General features: G+C 44.3%; 1 protein-coding gene across 1 annotated transcript in view; it reads right to left on the minus strand.

Annotated features, from left to right (window-relative positions):
* The window catches only part of LOC143996618 (glucosylceramide transporter ABCA12-like), a 215284-nt gene that overhangs the window by 103237 nt on the left and 90380 nt on the right, over positions 1-21667 (minus strand). The window lies entirely within an intron of this gene.

Raw genomic sequence — 21667 nt, forward strand, 5'->3', positions numbered from 1 at the left:
TGGGCAAATGGAACGGCCTCGAAGGAGGTGACCATTTTCCCTAACAGTCTCATGCACAACCGAATGGGGGAAGATCTCCTGCCCAGAATTAGGTGCACCAGATCCCCGATGGCCAAGGCTTTTGGCATTGGAAGAAACACCTTGCCCTGAGCGGTGTCAATAAACATACCTAGGTATTCCAACTTGGTAGCAGGCTGTAGGGACGACTTTTCTAGGTTTATAATCCAACCTAGGCGTTCCAGGTGTTCTAGTGTTCTGGAAACACTGTGGTTCAGGAACGCTACTGTTTTCTCCATGAGAAGCAAGTCATCTAGATAAGCCATGACGGCTATACCCTGAGCTCTTAGGTTTGCCAAGAGAGGGTCCAGAATCTTTGTGAAGACTCGAGGGGCCGTAGCGAGCCCGAACGGCAAGGCCACAAATTGAAAAGGGTTCCGCTCTACCACGAACCTTAGATACTTTTGGTGTGCGGGAAAAATTGGCACATGGAGATATGCATCCTTGATGTCTATTGATGCCATAAACTCTCCCCCTTGCAGGGAGGAGACCACAGTGCAAATTAACTGCATTCGGAAGGACCGGATGCGTAAAAACCGGTTCAGATCCTTCAGATCCAGGATAGGTCTGACACTTCCATTTGGCTTCAGAACGGTGCAGAGATTCGAGTAAAACCCTGTTCTTTTGGGTCCACTTCTATTATCACCCCTTGAGATAGTAAGTGATCTAAGGCCAGAAATCGCGGTTTTTGCTTTACTGGATCCCTGAGGATCCTTGACCTTAGAAAGCAAGAAGGTGGAATCTCCTGAAACTCTAGCTTGTAGCCCAGAGATACCAAAGAGATCACCCACTTGTCCCGGATCTCTTCCCGCCAGGCTTCCGCAAACTGCAGGAGCCTTCCCCCCACTCGGCCGAGCGGCGGCGCCCCTTCACAAGGAAGTTTTTGGGCTCTGCTTGGCAGGCTTCCGCCCCCAAGTCTTTTTCTGCCCCTGGGCCCGGCCCTGAGCCTTTCCTGTAGAGGAGGGTTGAGAAGGCCGTCGCCACTGCTTAGAGCTTGATGCTCCGGGAGAGAGAGAACGCCTAAATGATGGACGTTTGCTCTTTTTGACTGGAAGGAGAGTAGGTTTACCCCCTGAAATTTTTTGGACGAATTTGTCTAATTCTTCTCCAAACAGACATTCCCCTTTAAACGGGAACCCAATCAAATGCTTCTTGCATGATAGCTCAGCTGCCCAATTCTTTAGCCATAGGGCCCTCCGCATGTGTACCAACAGGAGAGACAAACGAGATGCTTGTTGGACAGAATCCAAGATCGCATCAATCATGAAACACAGAATTTGAGGTATTTCTGCATAATTCTCCACTTCCTCACTGGGAAGGAGGCCAAGCATCTGCTTAACCTGTTCCTTGAGGAACTGACACAACCCCACAGCTGCAACTGTAGGTTGCACTACATCACCAGTCATGGAAAAGGAGGCTTTTAATAATGTTTCCAACCTCTTATCAGTTGGATCTTTAAATACCTGAGCATTATCCAACGGACAGGTCAGGTTTTTATTCACACAAGAAACAGCCGCATCGACAGATGGGACCCCCCATTTCTTGGTGAAACTTTCCTCCAGAGGATAATGCATAGAAAACCTTTTAGGAGGAGCAAACAGTTTATCGGGATGTCCCCAATCCTCATACATCAATTTATCCATTAAGGGATGAATTGGAAAGGAAAAAGCAGTCTGTGGGACTTTCCTGACTCCTAGGGAAGAAACAGAGGACATAGCGACTTTAGCAGCAGGCATTCTGAATGTGGTACGCACCAATTCAGTATAATACTGCACCTGTTTTCTGAGTGCCTGGGAGGAGGGGACTCTCTCCTCTTCCTCTGATTCCTCCGACTGCTCAAGATCCCTGTCCCAAGATAGGGATCTCTCCTCATTGTCAGAAGAATCATCTGAAAGAGGAATCTCAGCAGAGGGAGGAGATCTACCCCTTTTCCTGCTATCTTTCAGGGAAGCAGAAATAAAATTCATGATTCTCCCTTCAAAACCCTCCAATGTAGCCCTAAGGGAGTCCTTAGTGACGTATACCGGGGCTGAAACATTAGGAGAGGCTGCAAAACCTGACAGGGGAACCGACTCATCCTGTGAAGCTGGCTCCAGTCTTGCAGGGGGGGATGGTAACTTACAGGCATTTTTAGAACCCCTGGACCTAGGTGGTGCCCTTTTTACCTCCCCTTGAGACCCTCTTACGAGGAGACATAGTCCTAAGCTACAAGCAGAGGTAGTAGTATAAAGTGCAATCACTGTTGTGCTTAAAGTCTCACAATAAATATATATGCTTAATACTGCACAACCTGATGCTGAGTAGGTGTCTTAGGTTTGCCTGGATCCAATCCCCTGGGATGCTTACTGCCCACAGCTCCTGTGTCTCACACTTACAGCCCCCTGACGCTCTGGGCTTTTAAAAACTGCCGCCTGGAGCCTGCGCAGTACAGCACCGTGCACACCAATGTGCACGGCTCACAACCACACTCCCCCCTCCTCCATTAGCCCGGGAGCGTGCTCGGCGCATGTGCGCGCGCGTGCTCGAGGACCACCGGAATCCAGGGGGGGGAGGAATCTCCATCAGAGCTGCGTGGGACCCCCAGACTACGTGGGACCCCAGTATTACTTTATTGTGGCAGGGACTGCAGTGGAGACGCAAGACCTCTGGAGAACCAGGCTTCACTGATCGTGTATACTGAAAGGCATGTAAGTATGCATCAGGCTGCTCTTACTCCCTCTAGTGGTGGAAACCAGGTAAGCCATACTACTACTCAAATGAAGAAATCCATAATATAATTATATATAGGATTAACTTCCCTTACCTGTCCTCGCCGCAGGAATTGCTGAAACAGACAGATTCCAGCCTTCACCCATCACGGCGGGCAGAGTGTGCCAACCTTCAGGTTTTCCTGGGGTTCTTTCTCAGAAAAACCTCCTACCGGGACCTTGTAAAAGACTCTGCCAGAAACTTTCGTGCCACTATGTAGTATGGTTTTCCCAGAGCCCAGTCTTTCAATAGGAGAGGACTTACAGGCCAAACCTCGTTTCTTCGGATGACGAGGCCCGGGTACCATACCATCTTGGGAGTCAAATATCGGCCCGAGATATGGATCCGGTTTGTTGTAGCCCTTAGGCCCCCGCAGGGACCTGCACAGAGATTTCTTCATAGCACATGTTTTACGTGACCAACCACCATAGACACTGGCGAAAAAACTGAGGTGCCTTCCATATGGGAGGGGTTATATAGGGGAGGAATTCTCCTTAATTGGGGTTAACTAGTGTCCAATCACCAGAGGTGCCTATATAACCCACTATGTAATGAGCTCCTGTGTCCCGTGATGTATGATCAAGAAACATATTTTACATTGTTTATAAAAAAACAGTGTTACATTTTTATGAAGTGTAAAAAAACAACAAATTAAAATACACATAGAAACACATCCGGAATGTATTGGAAAATATGGGACACCTAGCATATACAAAGGGAAGAGGGTTGAGCAGGTTTCTGGTGAATGAGAGGTGTGAAGGAAGATTTTTATATCATGCAGGGAGACCAAGTGAGAGGGGTAAAAAGCAGAGGGACTCCTTGGATAGCTTTACAGAAAGATTGATGTGCATATTTTTGGCAGTGTAGACAATTAGGAGCTGAATGTATTTGGATATGTGCTTGAAACCCGTCTGTGAAGTATCTCACCTGTACGTAAAATAAAATGTTCTACAGGAAAAGTAATAAAAATAAATAAAAAATATATATATTTACATTGCCTCTAAAAAACAGTTTCCTGCCAACTTGGTTTTCATTGTAAAAGAACATCATGGAAATCCTACAAAATACATAACATGCTGTTATTTAGCAAAAAAAAAAAAAGAAGCTGACACAGAAATTAAAAAATATTGGAAAATATTTTCTTTTTCTGTCTCATGTGTCACCTCTGTAGTACATTCTGCAAGTTCAATGACATTAGAAATCATGGGAGGTGAGAGTGTGCAGCATTTTAAAACATATCAGACCACTGTCCTCAACATAGGGAGAGTACCTTTCCAGGGGAAACCCCAGGTAAAGCATCTTGTACAGTATGTTGATGCAGAAGGACCTCTTCTGCATAACCTTGGAGCTGTGGTTGTGGGCCGGGTAGAGGATTTATAAGAATCTGTAAACAGACTCTAAAAAATAAGGAAACTCCAGATACATACTCATTCACATAAAAATAAATAATAGATAAACTCACTACACACTTTATCATTAATCATGATAAGCGATGCCTGTTGTTCCTCTGGAGAAAAAAAAAAAAAAGAAAACTGCTGGTACATCTGTTCTCACCATTACCCCTCATGAAACTATAGATTCCTGTCTACAAGCTAGTTTGTAAACAAAGGCATAAGGATAGTAGTTACTGTTGTTGACCAAATATTAACATTATCATTGACCAAATATGGTCATGGCCATATTCAGTCATTGATGTGAGCCACCATTCCTCCCCATTCATTTACATTGAACTGTCAACTGTGAATCCATGGCTGGCAGCTAAATGGGCCAGATGGAAATTGTCACTGGTTGCTAGGAAGCCAGCAGCCACTGGCTTCCTACCCATCAGTGTGAGCGGGAAACTGCCAAATTTAGCAATGGCAATACAGCTGCTAAATGTATTTCTTCCCTCTTCAGCATTTAGTTTGCCCATTTGTCAAGTTCATATCAAATTCTACTTTAGTACAAAACCGGTGCTCATCCCTACTGACAATCACAGGGCAACTGTCATGTAAATGTAGCACTGACCCCTGAAGGAGCTGCTGGTTTGATTGAGCTTACCGTTACCTTCTCCTCCTCAATCTGTGTCTAGGGGTTCCCGTGTTAGATGGCCCAATAAACTCAGAGACTGATGACAGATCCACATAAAGAGATTTAGTCTCTCAAAATAGGGTCAGAGGGTTAGGAAGGAAGTTCAGGTACTTTTAGTGTCAAAGTCAATAATGAAGGACTTGCTTACTTTGACTAAATCCAGAGAATAGCCATTCACAACTGAATGTTCACTCAAGTTGGATAGTCCCTCTCTCACAAGGCCTAGCAGCCAACAAGGTGCTTTACTCAAGAACAAGTCTCTGCCACAGACTTTGTTTTAGAACATACAGGAATAGGTCTCTGCCACAGACGGTGTTGTAGACTTCAGGAAACTAACACTTATGGAACACTCGTGTGATACCTGGATCTTTGAGCCAGCTTGGCGATACCCACGAGACTGGATTCACTTCAGCCCCTCCAGGCTCTTGCTAAGAAACCAACTCGTACATGCCCTTCTTCTGAAAAGTCCTCCCCTGGATAGCTATGAAGTTACTGGGCCTCTCCAACTATCGGAGATGGCACCGGACCACCTCGGAATCCTTTGTTAGTTTCCTTGCCTCAGGCTAGCCAGCCCCGAGACCACAGGTCATGTGGATCCACACCCCAGGCCATAGCCTTCCTAGGGGCTGGTCAGGAGCACCAGGACCATGGAGTCAGAACATCCTTCTGGACCGGAACCCCGAACCACGTGACATCCGCATCTTAAGTACCCTCCCAGAAAGCACAGCAAGAGTGACACTCCCACTGGGCAGGCTCCGAAAGAGAGTAAACTTAAAGCACCCAACTATACTGTGGTTCCATGCCTGTCAGAAGAGATAGTGCCCCTTGTGGCCAGACTGGACATCCTATAGTCAAGTGAGACTGATGCTGAGGTCCAAATTTAGAACAATTGTACCTGAACCAAACTGCATTTCAGGTGTAACCTTAACTTTCAAAAAAAAAAAAAAAAAAACATAGCGCATGCTCTTCAGGTGCCGGCGCTACATACTTCCCCTGCCTATTTAGACAATGTCCTTATAGTCTGGGAAGGACACGAAAAACCCAGAGACAACAAAAACTAGCTCTATCAAAAATAGAGTACCTGAACTTTGGGGTGAGGATGGGGAAAGGAAAAGAACGGTAAAACTTTAAATATTATAAGGACATAGTGTAGTGACACAGAATTATCTTATTAGAAGGCAGGGCTCCATCCCAATCTCAATGGAGCCCTCTCCCCTAAACTGTAAAACCTCTTCTTTTCTTTTTTTTTCAACAAGTAAAACAGTGTTATTTACACCGACTCATGCCACCTAGTGGTAAGAGTCACCAAGATGCAGTCTTTTCTCTAAAACAGGTTCTATGACCAATAAAGTAATCTTGACACAGTGTTTTGTTTAAATGGCCCTGTCTAACTACCCCATAGAGCCTGAATTTTTTTTTCTTTCTCTGTCCAGGAAAGTTAGGTAAATTAGGTAACTCTCCTTAAGTTCAAGAAACACAGTTCCGGTAGCTTTTCCTTCTACCAATAGAAATGTGGATCTGGCAATGTTAGGTCCTTCCCTCGTGCATCCACTGTAGTAATAAAGTAAACGGCACTGTCTTTGTCTGGTCGGCAAATGAAAACTTTGTCCCCATAAATGTGCTGACCGCAACTCCAATGCTGCAAACATCCGACAAACCGTTCATACAGCTCCGGTGAAAAGGCCTTCTTGCGAAGCAGCTTTGGTACCTTTAAGTAATTCCAGACATCTTGCGCATACCACTTTTCCCGATTCTCTTCTATGATGTCTATGATGTCCCTGGGCACGTAAGGGAACTCAAGTCCACACTATGTTACCACCCGCTTATGCAGAAGTCTCTGAGACCGGAATCGATCTTGTCATGATCGGGCAGTGTTTTTTTTCCCAAAGCAACAGAGTAGCTTAAAAGCCTTTTTTTTTTTTTTTTTATTCTTTATTTATAAGATTTTCCAGAATTTACAAAAAACCACAATTCATATATAAACCATTTCACATAATAAATACAACATCATTTCTTATACAGATTATCTTCCTATTCCCTCCCCTCCCCCCTTCCCACCCCTCCCTCACTCGATCCTACTCCATGGGACTCCTTTTAACTAGCATTCAATCATCTTCAGATAGCTTTCAGTTTTACCAAACAATACCCAAAGACGCCATTTATTTTGGTACCTTTCCTCCAAGTTATCCAGTTTGTACATTGACTCTTCTATGATTCGAATCTTTTCTAACCTATCTGCCCACTCCCTCATTGAGGGAGGGTCAGATCTTTTCCATCTAAGCGGTATCAATGATTTAGCAGCATTTAATAAAGAGGGTATCAAGGAATACCCATACTCCTTCTCTCCTTTTTCTATATCATGAAACAAACATGCCCATGGATCCCTCCTAATCCTTTCCCCTGTTATTTCAAAAATAGTTTCTAATACTTTATCCCAAAATATCTGTATCTTAGGGCACAACCACCATATGTGGGCAAAAGACCCCTCCCCCATGCAGCCTCTCCAGCATAGCCGGGGGGTCGCACTACATATTTTATTTCCTTGTTGTGGGGTTATGTACCATCTTGTTAAAAGTTTATATGACATCTCTCGTGTTTGCGAATCTACGGTAACCGAGTAGGTTCGTCTAATTATCCTATTTCTATGGCCATCGTTACCTAAGGACCCGATTTCGTTTTCCCATTTTTCTAGATAGGGGGGGTAATTTTGCTCTATTCTTTCTATTAGAATTTTATAAAATTTTGAGATTCTTTTTTGAAGGCACTGACGGTTCACTAATAGCTTCTCCAACGGTCTAAGTTGTTCCATACCCCGTAGTGGCTGTGGTAAAGACTGAATGAAATAATATAGTTGAAAATATCTCCATTTGTCTAATGGTTTATGTCCCCATTTCCCTATAATTTCTTCATATGTGCACATCCTATTACCTTCCATCACCTCCTGTACTTTAATGTTATCTTTCTTAACCCAACTACTATAATATAAATATTCCTCTTGACCTGGGATAAAAAATTTAGTGTCCAGTAGTGGCATTAGTGGTGAATTGTGTTCCCAGTTATGTCGTTTGTTTATTGTGTCCCATATCTGAAATAAATTTTTTGTGAGTGTGCTTGTGTTAGGGCCTAATTCTCTGTGTTTTGCAGGTATCCATACTATTTCCCCTAAATCCCTTCTACTTAACTTAATTTCTAATTCAGCCCAGTCCTTACCCTTTTTATTATAAATCCAGTCCGGTATTCGAGAGATTGCTATGGCCTCATAATACTTTTGGAGATCCGGCATTGCCAGCCCTCCCCTTTCTTTACTTCTGATCAGGGTATTCCGAGCCACCCTTGCCGCTTTTTTTTTCCATATAAATCTATTAATCAAAATTTTTAATTTATTTAAATAGACCTGTGGTAACACTATTGGGATCATTTGGCATGTATAAGTAAAAATTGGTAAAATAAACATTTTAACTACGTTTATTCTACCTGTCCATGATAGAGCTTTATATTGACACCTTTCCAAATTCTGTTTAATTTTATTTAATAAGGGTATATAATTGGCCTCGAACAGATCACTCACCTCTGCTGTCAGCCTTATTCCCAAATAGACCAATTCCCTCCCACACCATCTGAAGGGGAATTTAGACTGAAGACGGCTCTGCTCTGTTATAGAAATATTCAAATTCAGAATTTCGGATTTAGATGTATTAACCTTGAAGTTAGAGACCTTCCCATAACTTGATAGTTCTTCCATTATTGCTGGTATGGAAGACCCGGGGTTGGAAATGTAGAGCAAAAGGTCGTCGGCAAATGCCGCGACCTTGAACTCCCTCTCAGCAGCCCTTATCCCAGAAATGTTTGAGTTCATCCTGATGGCCCTCAACAGGGGTTCTAGTGACAGTATAAATAATAATGGGGATAGCGGGCAGCCCTGTCTTGTCCCATTGAATAACTCAAGGGGGCAGGACAGGGCCCCATTTATTCTTATTCTAGCTTTAGGGTGGGTGTAAAGGGCATCTACCCAACCCCTCATACGGTCCCCCACTCCATACCTTTCCAGAACTTCAAACAAGAACCTCCACCCCACTCGGTCAAATGCCTTTTCCGCGTCTATTGACATGAGTACCGCAGGGGTGCCCCGTCTTACCGCTTCTTGGCATAGCATAATGGTCTTTAGTGTGTTATCCCGACCCTCTCTCCCCTCGATAAATCCAACCTGGTCCTGCAATATCCATTCTGGCACATGTGGTCCCAATCTCTCTGCAATAATTTTTGCAAACAATTTAATGTCTGAATTTAATAAAGAAATTGGCCTATAGCTTTCTACTGCCGCCGGGTCCTTTCCCTCTTTTAAGATCAGGACCACATGTGTCAGAAGTGTTTCTTCGCGAAATGCTTGACCCTGCCCCACTGCATTAAAATAGTCGCATAATCTTGGGACTAGCTGTTTTTGGAATTGTTTGTAATAGGAGATCGGGAAACCATCGGGCCCCGGGCACCCTCCTTTAGCTGTATTTTTGATCGCCCTCTCAACCTCCGCCCTTGTTATTGGGGCTTCTAATGCTTCCATTTCTAATTGCCTGGCCCTGGGGATATCTAACTGATTTAAATATTCCTTTATTCCCTCCTCTACTTGATTCTCAACCTTATCCTGTTGCCCGATATTATACAGGCCCTGATAATATGTGAAGAATATGTTAACAATATCATCTGGCATATTTTGTAAGTCCCCAGCAGCATTTCTTACGTTTGGAATGAAAGTTCTATTTTTCTTTTCCTTCACCCTCCTAGCCAGCCATTTACCTGATTTATTCCCCCATTGGTACCTTTCTCTTCCCAGGATATGATAGATCGATCTCCTATTCTGCTCTAAGCAATCATCTAACTCACGTTTTTTTGTTATTAAATCTTGGGTGTCCCGAAGCCCCCATGGTCTCCCCAACTGTTCCAATCTCTGAATTTCCTCGTATAATAAGGATTTCTTCTTCTCCCTCTCTCTCTTTTTCCCTGCGCCAATCCCTATTAATACGCCTCTTATAACTGCCTTGTGCGCTTCCCATAATACAGGGCTAGATGTTTCCGGTATGTCATTCAGACTAAAGAATTGTATAATCTCCTGCTCAATCCTTTCTGCTGTATCTTTGTCCTGTAATAGAGATTCATTCAGTCTCCAATTCATCCTCGGTCCATGGTCCCCCCCGATCTCCAACTGAATCAGCACAGGAGCATGATCTGAAACAGTTCTTATCTTTATTTCAGCCTTCTTAAGTGCCCTTAAAAATGAATGCTCCAGGAAAATATAATCTATACGGGAAAAGGAACCATGGACCGAGGAGAAACATGTATAATCCCTATCTTTAGGGTGCAGTGTTCTCCAAGTATCATATAATTGGTATGCGGTTAATGCCCTTGAAAACAACCTCAGTTTATGTTCGGATATCCTAGGCCCCACCCCTGTAGTATCTATTTTAGGGTTCATGCTCCAATTGAAATCACCTGCCAGAATTAATTTCCCTTCTTTAAAATCTTCTATTTTATTCAAAACTTTCTTCACGAATCGACCCGTATTCTTGTTTGGGGCATAGATATTAACAATTGTGCATTTAAAATTAAACAGCACACCTTTTAGGCACAGGTAACGACCCTCCGGATCCACCAGTCGCTCTTCTAGGTTAAATCTTATTGTTCTACTGAACCCTATTGCAACCCCTCTCGAAAAGGGGGATGGGGAATCCCCGTAGAACCACACCGGGTAATTGGCCGAATTCAGTCTAACCCCAGAAGTGCATGTTATATGCGTCTCCTGCAAACACACTATATTTGCATCCATATATTGCAGTTCGTCATTTACCCGGAATCTTTTCCTTTTTGAGTTTAAACCCCTTACATTATACGTAACAACATTAAGGACTACCATACCTCTCTACTGGGATAATTCCCCTCCCTATTTTTTTCCTTTTTTTCTCCCTTTCTTCCTTTCCCTTTCTTCTTTCTTTTTTCTTTTCCTCCTAAGCGTCTAGTGGATCCAGTGGTGCCTGTACCCGCTAGTCCCATGGGAGGACCGAGTGAGAGCCCCAAAAAACAACCAAAAACCACCCCCCTCCCTTTCCCTCCCTCCCTCCATCTCCCCTCCCAAATCCCCCTTTGTCCTATAACGGAACGTCTCATGAGACTGGGTAGGACACCCCTCTTCCCGTTAAGCCTATGGCATTGGTGGGCCGCTGTTTGTGTTCGCCTCACCCCCATAGTATCCCTGGAGCTTGAACCTTGATCCGCCCAAGACTCCCCTCGCCTACCCTCCCTCCTTCCCCCCAACTCCCCCCCCTCACCCCTCAACTCTCAGTGCAGATTCATCAGTTCAGCTCAATTCCAGTAATCTACTTTCGACTCCCCCTGTTCGGTCGGCCCTGCCCTTTCCTCCCCCGGGTACTATTCCCTTCAGCCCCTAATACATCTTCACTACTCCATTCTATCTGAGGGGCGGGGGTTATACCTAACTGTTCACAAAATTCTGGGAGGTCTTCAGGGTAACGCAGGACTGCAGATCGTCCCTCTTTCTTTCCTATGAGGCATGCAGGAAATCCCCATTGATATGGGATGTCCGCCGCTCTCAATAGTTCAGTAAGTGGTTTTAAACATCTCCTCCTTCCCAATGTCTCACCCGCTAAATCAGGGTAGATCTGCAGTTCCGCGCCCTCATAGACCACCCCAGACTGTGTTCTCCCTCTTCTCATTACCTGCATTTTTTCTACTACATTATGAAATCTCACTATAACGTCTCGAGGTGCTTCTGTTCTAATCCCCCGGGGTGGGGTCATTCTATGTATTCTATCAATTTTCAAAGGGGCTGTGACTTCCTTATCTAATAAAGGGTTAAAAATCTGTTGAGCTATCTCACCCAGAGCGGACCCACCATATGACTCGGGGAGACCTTTTATCCGTATATTCTTTCTCCTACTTCTATTTTCTTGGTCCTCCAGCTTATATCTAATTGTTCTATTTGATTTCCGGAGGGCTGTTATCTGCTCTAGGATTCCCTCCATCTTACTCTCTTGAGTCTCAACTCTGTTTTCTAACTCCTCAACTCTCCCCAATACCAAACCTATATCGCTTCTTATTGTTGCGATATCTGCCCTTAGGGAGATCTCCATTCTCGAGAACATCTCAGAGAGCATCTCCCTGATTTGCGGGGGTTGGAGGGTTTCTCTATGGCTATCCAGAACCATTTCTTCTGTCTCCCTATTAACCACCTCCCCCTCCCCCCGGGGATTATTCTGGTCTATTTCTACATTCTGTAAATTTACCCCGCTTTTTTTTTTAAGCTCGCTTGACTTTATCGTGGGATTTTTTACCCCCCTTCCTTCTTCCCCCTTCTGTCTACTTGGGCCCGGGCGAATAGATTTTTCTGTTCTAGGGCTGTCGGTCCCTTCATCCTCTCTTATACTAGAGTTTGCAGCTAAATATTTTTGGATCCCGACCGGACTTGTAGCCGGGGTGGCTGTCTTGTTAACTTTACTTGTCTTTCCCCTCATTTTGACAGGACTGAAAACCCTCCTCCCTTTATCTAACGCTCACCAGGTATTCCTTTTTACTATCAGCCCCCCTTCCTACTCTTCCCTCCTACCTCCAACCTAATCTAGTATACCTGCGTCCGTACCACTGAAAATCCCCCAGAGGCCCAAAATCGCCCGCAATGTAATACAATTAAATCGAGAATAACAATATCAACGACTGCCTAAAAAAGAAAAAAAAAAAAAAAAAAAAAAAGAGGGAGGGGGGGATGGGACCTAATTCAGCTGCTTTCCACGCCGTGGATAGATCCTCTATCAAAGTCCATGCCGTCTAACGGTATACCGAAAATGTAATAGGCTATACGGTGAGAAGTTGTTGATAGTAATATTATTACAGCTGTTAAACTGAATTCATTTTACTTTGATAACAACTTTTCCCACCCAGAAAACAAAAATAATACAAAAAAACAAAAATATGTCCGGTCCTTCAGCTATTAAATGGAGACAATCAAGACAGTCAAAACAGTCACACAGCCAGAGAGGTTTTAAGTGGGTCTTTCTTTGATGACAAGTTCTCTCACCCCAAAATCAGAAAAAAACGAAAAACATGTATCCCGTCCTTTAACTGTTAAATGGAGGCAAGCTACACGGTCACACAGCCAGAAGAGGTTTTAGATAAGTTTTTCCTGCAAAAGAAACTCTTACGTCAGATAACCAAGCATCGGAGTATATCCAACCTCCTTTGTACACCGCAGCACACACTTCATCCTTAGATTATATGCATACAAGTTCAGTTGTAATTTTGTATTCAACTAGAAAAAGGAAGGGGTCTGGCAGCTAAAGCGAGTTTCCATCGGCAAGCAAATTATTTTTCTTCCTTTTATTATGGCTTCCCCTTCTCCTCTCCACTCACATTTCAGTCCTTTAACTGTTAAATGGAGGCAAACTACCCGGTCACACAGCCAGAAGAGGTTTTAGATAAGTTTTTCCTGCAAAAGAAACTCTTGCGTCAGATAACCAAGCATCGGAGTATATCCAACCTCCTTTGTTCACAGCAGCGCACACTTCATCCTTAGATTATATGCATACAAGTTCAGTTGTAATTTTGTATTCACCTAGAAAAAGGAAGGGGTCTGGCAGCTAAGGCGAGTTTCCATCAGCAAGCAAATTATTTTTCTTCCTTTTATTATGGCTTCCCCTTCTCCTCTCCACTCACATTTATAACAGCGGCATATTTAGAGTATGCAAAGAGACACTGTCCTTCAAAGATAGACCTTAGGTAGCAGTCTTCTTATACCATTCAAGGGAAGGGAGGGGAGATACTCACAGGTAAGCCCGAGCTATAACCAGGGGAACAGAACTCTTCCTATCGGGTATAGTATCTTTGAACCACCTCCAGCTTTGGGCTGCCCCCCTCCCCTTCAGGCCGCTTGTCTTACCGCTGTCCTGTCATCATAGACCGACCGCCAAGCACCGACAAGCGCAGACACAGATCCTTGGGTACACGGCTCCTCTCCTGACACCCAATTTCAGGTGCAGCTGTCTGCCGATCAGAGGGCCTTCCTCACCGAAGGGTAAGCATCCATCCGATCCTCCGCCAATTCGCCGAGAGAGAGGTAGCTATCAGCCTGTGCCTAGATCGCGGAGGCCGCCGCGGCGAGGTTCGAATCCGCGCGGCGTTGCTGGAGCTCTCCGAGGGCCAGGGAGGTCACGCCCAGCCCAGCATCAACGAGAGCGTAGCGAGGGGGGGAGAGAGTGGGGATCTCGGGAGATCGGCGTATAGCGGCTCCTACGTCATGACGCCGCCCTGGCTCGGAGCTTAAAAGCCTTTTAAAAGTTTAAAAGTACTCACGGCAACCGAGGCTCGAAGTGCCAGTCATCTCCTTCGTCGGAGCCGGAATTAGTCTCTGAATTCTGTGACAACTCCCCTGCGGGCCGATAGTTCCCAGCGAGAACACCCGCGGTTCTCCGGTGCTTATCTATGGGTACCTTCTTTCATATGTTCGGCCCGGGGAGGCATGGGGATGGTCTGCCTCTGTGACGACGGGGAGAGCTGGTTTGCTCTCCCTCTTTGTAGACAGGCACTTCAGCGGCAGCATTCACAGCTGGGGTCATGTCCACAACCTCCGGGGTAGTCTCCTGAACTTCAGAGAGGGCAACATCCCTTCTTGCAGTACGGGCTCCGATAGATGATGCTGGGGCATAAACAATTGACATCTCAGTTGCTATGCCCATGGCCCAGTTCATATGGTAGGCCCGAGGTGACTCGGTGGGCTGCTCCACCTTGAAGATGTATCCTTCACACCTTCTGCACCTTGCAAACGGCCGGTGACTGGCAATCAGGCCGTCACACTTCCCACATAACATGCCGAGGGCCTCAATGTCTCCTGTGGTGCTCATTTTAAAGGCGTATATGCAAGTTATTGTCATAAAAAGTGTTTAGGGACCCGGGTCCTGCCCCAGGAGACATTTATCAATGCAAAAAAAGTTTTAAAAACTGAAGTTTTTTCGGGAGCAGTGATTTTAATAATACTTACAGTGAAACAATAAAAGTGAAATATTCCTTTAATTATCGTACCTGGGGGGTGTCTATAGTATGCCTCTAAAGTGGCACATGTTTCCCGTGTTTAAAACAGTCTAAGAGCAAAATTACATTTTTAAAGGAAAAAAAGTAATTTAAAAGTACTCGCGGCTATAATGAATTTTCGGTCCCGGCAATACACATAAAAGTAATTGAAAAAAATGGCATGGGATTCCCCACAGTCCAATATCAGACCCTTTGAATCTGGTATGAATATTAAGGGGAATCCCAAACCAAAATGTAAAGAAAAAATTGTGTGGGGGCCCCCCAAATTCCATACCAGGCCCTTCAGGTCTGGTATGGATTTTAAGGGGAACCCCACACCAAAATTTTTTAAAAAATAGTGTGGGGTCTCCCAAAAATCCATACCAGGCCCTTATCTGAGCATGCAACCTGTTAGGCCGCAGGAAAAGAGGAGGGGGAAGAGAGACCCCCCTCCTGAACCGTACCAGGCCACATGCCCTCAACATGGGGAGGGTGCTTTGGGGTAGTACCCCAAAGCACCGTGTCCCCATGTTGATGGGGACAAGGGCCTCATCCCCACAACCCTTGCCTGGTGGTTGTGGGGGTCTGCGGGCGGATGGCTTATCATTAGACATGTGCGATTCATTTCGAACTAAATCTCAAATTCATACGAATTTCCCCAAATTCGTACGTTCGGGAGGATCCGAAATACGAATTGCAGTGCGTCCGAATTCTGTACGCAATACGAATTTTTGTTTACGAATTTCAGATTTCGGATCAGTTGTCGTTGCATCGACGACGACTCAGTCATTATGCTTATTATGAGGGGCTCCCACCATCCCTGTACTATGCTGACTTCCTCCTGGGGCTGTACCTCTGCTGTGCATATTATGAGGGGCTCCCACCATCCCTGTCCTATGCTGACTTCCTCCTGGGGCTGTACCTCTGCTGTGCATATTATGAGGGGCTCCCACCATCCCTGTGCTGTGCTGACTTCCTCCTGGGGCTGCTTATTATGAGGGGCTCCCACCATCCCTGTGCTATGCTGACTTCCTTCTGGGGCTGCTTATTATGAGGGGCTCCCACCATCCCTGTGCTCTGCTGATGGTGGGAGCCCCTCACAATAAGCAGCCCCAGGAGGAAGTCAGCACAGCACAGGGATGGTGGGAGCCCCTCATAATATGCACATCAGAGGTACAGCCCCAGGAGGAAGTCAGCACCGCACAGGGATGGTGGGAGCCCCTCATAATAAGCAGCCCCAGGAGGAAGTCAGCACAGCACAGGGATGGTGGGAGCCCCTCATAATATGCACAGCAGAGGTACAGCCCCAGGAGGAAGTCAGCACAGCACAGGGATGGTGGGAGCCCCTCATAATAAGCAGCCCCAGGAGGAAGTCAGCACAGCACAGGGATGGTGGGAGCCCCTCATAATATGCACATCAGAGGTACAGCCCCAGGAGGAAGTCAGCATAGCACAGGGATGGTGGGAGCCCCTCATAATAAGCAGCCCCAGGAGGAAGTCAGCATAGCACAGGGATGGTGGGAGCCCCTCATAATAAGCAGCCCCAGGAGGAGCAGGCGCAAACTGGACCAGCGGTGCATGGCAGACAATCCGCTTCTCTCTTTCTCATCTAATGAAACTTCGTATTTCGGATAGGAAATTCTTCAATGGAATTTCGTATTTCGGATAAAAACCAAACTTCCATCAGCATCGACTGTCATATTGAGGTATATTTTTGCTTTTAAATTCATCGTAACAAACGTTGTTCATACAAATTAACGAACCTAGCGGAAATTCACATTTCGTACGAAACTAAACTGAATTTCGGACACGAAATACGAAGTACGAATTAATTTTAATACGAATCGTAACGGAACAGAACGAAACTAATTTATTGATCAGCTTGGGACAAGTCCTTTATTAACCACTTGCTGACCGGGCCATAGCCAAAAGACGCGATCGCAGGGTCAGGAAGACGCATCACAGATCGTGGTAAACAGTCAAATAACGGAGCCATCACTTGGAAACAAACCTGACATGACATGATGCCGGTTCCTCCCTCTTATCAGTACAGTGCGAGAGGAGAGGGGGAGAGATTGCAGCAGCGCTGTGGGCTGTGGGCTGGATGTGTAGTGCCCACATCGCTGATCTGTGACAGTACTCTGCCCATCCTGTGCAATACTCTGCAACACTGTGCAATACTCTGCCAATACTCTGCAAAACTGTAATACTCTGCAATACTCTGCCAATACTCTGCAATAAATATTAACAGAAACAAATAACTTTTTTTTTACTGAATTTTCGGTCTTTTTTGATTTATAACGCAAAAAAAAAAAACCCCAGCGGTGATTAAATGCCACCAAAAGAAAGCTCTATTTGTGTGAAAAAAAGGACAAAAATTTCATATGGGTACAGTGTTGCATGACTGAGTAATTGTCATTCAAAGTGTGAGAGCACCGAAGGCTGAAAATTGGTCTGGTTAGGAAAGGGCCCAGTTGTCAAGTGGTTCAAAAATAAATAAAAATGTCCCACAAAGTCGTCTTCTTCTTCTCTTGCTCCACAATGGACCGAAAAAAATAAATAAATGCGACCAACCCGCCTCTATGGGAGGTACAGTTCTTTTATAACTGAGGGTGGGGCCCATTCCTGTGTGACTCCACCCCCTTTTGACGGGGACTTCCCAATGGCTTCCCCGGGGCGTCAGAGGGGGCGAGTTACCTGGGAACGTCAAGGTGTGGCCTGCCCTCAGTTATAAAAGAACTGTCAAAGTGAAGACACGTCATACGGCGGGTGCCTTCCCCTGGAGGCAGGTTGGTCACGTTTTTTTCTTTTTCAGTCCATCGGCAGAGCAAGAGAAGAAGAAGACTTTGTGGGACATTTTTATTTTTTATTTTTTAATAAAGAACTTGTCCCAAGCTTTGTCATGTAATTTTTAAAATTTTCACACTTTTTTTGTGAAATGGTAGGGGTACATTTGTACCCCGTTAACATCTCACACAAGGGGGAGACGGAGATCTTGGGGTCCCCTTGTTAAAGGGGTCTTCCAGATTCCAATTAGCCCCCTGCCCACAGACCCCCACAACCACCGGGCAAGGGTTATGGGGATGAGGCCCTTATCCCCATCAACGTGGGGACACGGTGCTTTGGGGGGCTACCTCAAAGCACCCTCCCCATGTTGAGGGCATGTGGCCTGGTACGGTTCAAGGGGGGATGCGCTCTCTTACCCCCCTTTTTTCCTTCGGCCTGCCAGGTTGTGTGCTTGGATAACGGTCTGGTATTGATGTTTGGGGGGACCCCCAGGCCATTTTTGTTCAATTTTGGTGCGGGGTTCCCCTTAAAATCAGGGGGACCCCATGCCATTTTTTTTTACATTTTGGCTTGGGGTTCCCTTTAATATTCATACCAGACCCAAAGGGCTTGGTAATGGACTGTGGGGGAATCCCATGATGTTTTTTTTTCAATGACTTTTATGTGTACCTTTTTCAAGAGAATCAGGGACCACATTTTACCTTTGTTTAAATGACTGTGTACTACTGCCCTTAATAGACACATTGCTTGTCAACACGATTTTGATCCCACTGCTGTTGGTTTCTACGCTCTCGAGCATGTACCAGTTCATGCTCGGGGTGGCGAGATCGACACTAGTCTGCTACAGTTGGAAACTAAGTGGATACATATGTTGGATGCTACCAAATATCCTGGCCTTAATGAATATATTCGTTTTAAATCCTTTTTATGATTTGGTGCGCTACAGAATATCTGTCAATACATACCATTAATTTTGGTCACTTGTTAACTCATCTCTTTTGGGAATTCTTTATAAATTTATTTTGTAGGGTGTTCCATTTTTTGGGGAAATAAAATCCCCCTACCATTTTTATGTGACCTCGCCTGATCAGTTCCATCAATGAGACTGTTGTGCCAGTTGTTGGGCAGATAATCCTAATACCTTGGGGATGAGTAGGTCTTTTCTTCCCCTCCCCCTCTCCCCCTCCTCCCCTTTTGTTTTATTTTACTTTTTATTTTAAATTTGTACATGGATTTATAAGAATTAATAGATAATATTTCTGTGATTGTTATATGGCTGTGTTTGTATTCGTATATTTTGACAATGTTACTCATTTATTTACACATGTCATTTTTGTTCTCATTTTTGATTTGCTTTATTTGTTCATGAGCCTAATGGCCACTACATGTGGTTATCCTTGTTCTTCTGTGTTAATGTTTTTGATTTTTGTCAAGCTGCATGGACTATGGATCTAATGCGGGGGCTATGGACATTCGGGAAAGAGGGAAAAGGAGAAAGACATTTTAAATTTTTTTTATTTAAATTTTTTTTTTGCTCCCGTTTGGTTGATTGAATTTTACTATTCCTTTCCACCCCCTTTGTTTGTGGTCCCACACCTTGGCTCGCTGGACTGCTTTTTCATGTGTACGGCTCTCCTGGGCTACCCGTAGCTATATGGACACCCTAGGGTCCGTTAGGTGGATAGTGGGCCTGCCCTCTTGACTGTCTGCGTGATCGCTCTCTTTTTACATCGAGGCTGGTCTAGTTTTCCCCACTGATGTTTTTTTTTTTCCACCCTTTCTCCACTACAGCGGAGATTCAGTATTCTTTCCTGTTGGCGCTGTGTTGGCTGTTGGCTGTCATCAGCCTCGATTGGATTGGATAGAGTAGCGGTGGTGCATTGTGGGGCTTGTGTGCCTGGTAGTCACTATATGTCTGCTCTCACTCGGTGGTGAGGTCATCACGCTGGGCGGGTGGAGGGTATAAATTGGTGTTGAATCCAGCATTAGTTTGCTGGGTTCATGGAGGCGCTGCACGTCAGATTTTGTTCATAATAAGGTCAGTACTTGGACTGGGGGGAGGTCTTTCCACCGCTTTTTTCCTCCGTTTTGGGCAATAATTGATATATTTATGTTTCCTTTCCTTTTTCTTTTCCCTTGGGAAGGCTGCACTATAGAGAATCTGTTTTTTGCTTGGGGGTCATACCTGCTTTGAGCTGGGATTGCCCTGCAATTCATGCTTGTCGTCACCTTTTAGTTGAGGTAAGCATTTTGATATATTTAATCCTATATATACTAGGACACACGAGGTTCTAATTTATTTTAATATAAATGATAAATCTTTTTTGTTTGTTCGTTTGTTGCAGTGGTATTCATCAACCCAATTTGCATTGAGATAAACATCAGGTAGTGTTATCAATCCCTCATTATTCATTGCAGTTTCTTCAGCGCCTCCTTACTTCAATTGTTATTGTTTTCCCTAATTGCTATGTTATAATGAAGGCCATGTTGGCCTATATATATATATATATATATATATATATATATATATATATATATATATATATATATATATAGTGTACACCATAGTTTCTGGTTTATCTATATTGGGGCACTTTATTTTTGAAGTTACCCCTATGTGGATCCCGTGAAATTTACTCTATTCTTCTTTTTTTGATTTTCAGTTTTTACGATTGCCCTTTATACCCCCTATAGCTACACTAAGGTGGACCTTGGTTGATTGCTTGTCTACATGATTTGCGCCCCACCTGCCCGTGCTGTAGGGTGACTCCGGGGTAGGTACTCGACCTTACGCGAGCAAAGCAAAAATTATTCAAAAACATTTTTATTTTATTTTTCCTTCTTTCTTGGATTTTCCAGGGTCCTGTCTTGGCCTATATGTAGTCTCATGCAGCTTTTATGTACATACATTTTACGTATTTTCTTTTTATTGTAGAATTGTTGTCTTTTCGTTGAATTTATATTCCATTACCCCTGTGGAAGCCATTTTTATGGCGAAACATGTAGGGAAGGACTGATCGGATAGCACTCTTAGCCCTTGTACACACGGTTGGAGAATCCGTCGGAATGTGTCCTATCGGACCGTGTCGTCAGATAATCCGACTGTGTGTGGTATGCACCGGACTGATTCCATCTGAATATCCGTCTGACCCAATTTTCCAACATGTTGGAAATATTTCCCGACCGACTGGGCCGATCGGACATACTCCGATCATGTGTAGAGAATTTTGATCGTACCAAGTGCCACGCATGCTCAGATCAAATTCCTACATCAAAGCTATTGGCTACTAGCCTGAATATAGTCCCATCGTAACGAAATTACGTCATCACATTCTGAAAGATGGGATTTTTCGCCAACTTTGTCCAACCGTGTGTATGCAACAGTTTCGGACAAGATCCGACGGACAAAATCCGACGGGCAAAATCCGACGGATTTGGTTGTGGAAATCTCCGACCGTGTGTACAGGGGCTAAGGCTATTATCTTCTTGGCCTAATATATTACAAATGTTGTGCTTTCTGGAATTTGGAGAGAACAATATTATTTTGATATTTTCCCTTTATGTAATTGTATATTTGTCTTTGCTTTTGTATATGTATAACCCCTTTTTTTTACAATCTAATACATTTTATATAAACTTTTAGTATTCTTCATAATTGTAGCATCGCCATAATCCCCTTTTCCTCTTCTATAATTTTTGCTATTCTTGTAATTAAATTCATTATAGCCGCAAGTACTTTTAAATTAAGTTTTTCCTTTAGAAATTACATTTTGCTCTTGGACTGTTCTAAACACGGAACACATGTGGCACTTTAAAGGCATACTATAGACACCCCCCAAGTATGAAATTTAAAGGACTATTTCACTTTTATTGTTTCACGTTAAGTATTATTAAAATCACTGCTCCCAAAAAAATGGGCGGTTTTAGAACTTTTTTTGCA

The sequence above is a fragment of the Lithobates pipiens genome, unplaced genomic scaffold, assembly GCF_037356315.1.
Source record: "Lithobates pipiens isolate NorthernLeopardFrog02 unplaced genomic scaffold, aLitPip1_a1.2 Scaffold_19, whole genome shotgun sequence".
NCBI lineage: Eukaryota > Metazoa > Chordata > Amphibia > Anura > Ranidae > Lithobates > Lithobates pipiens.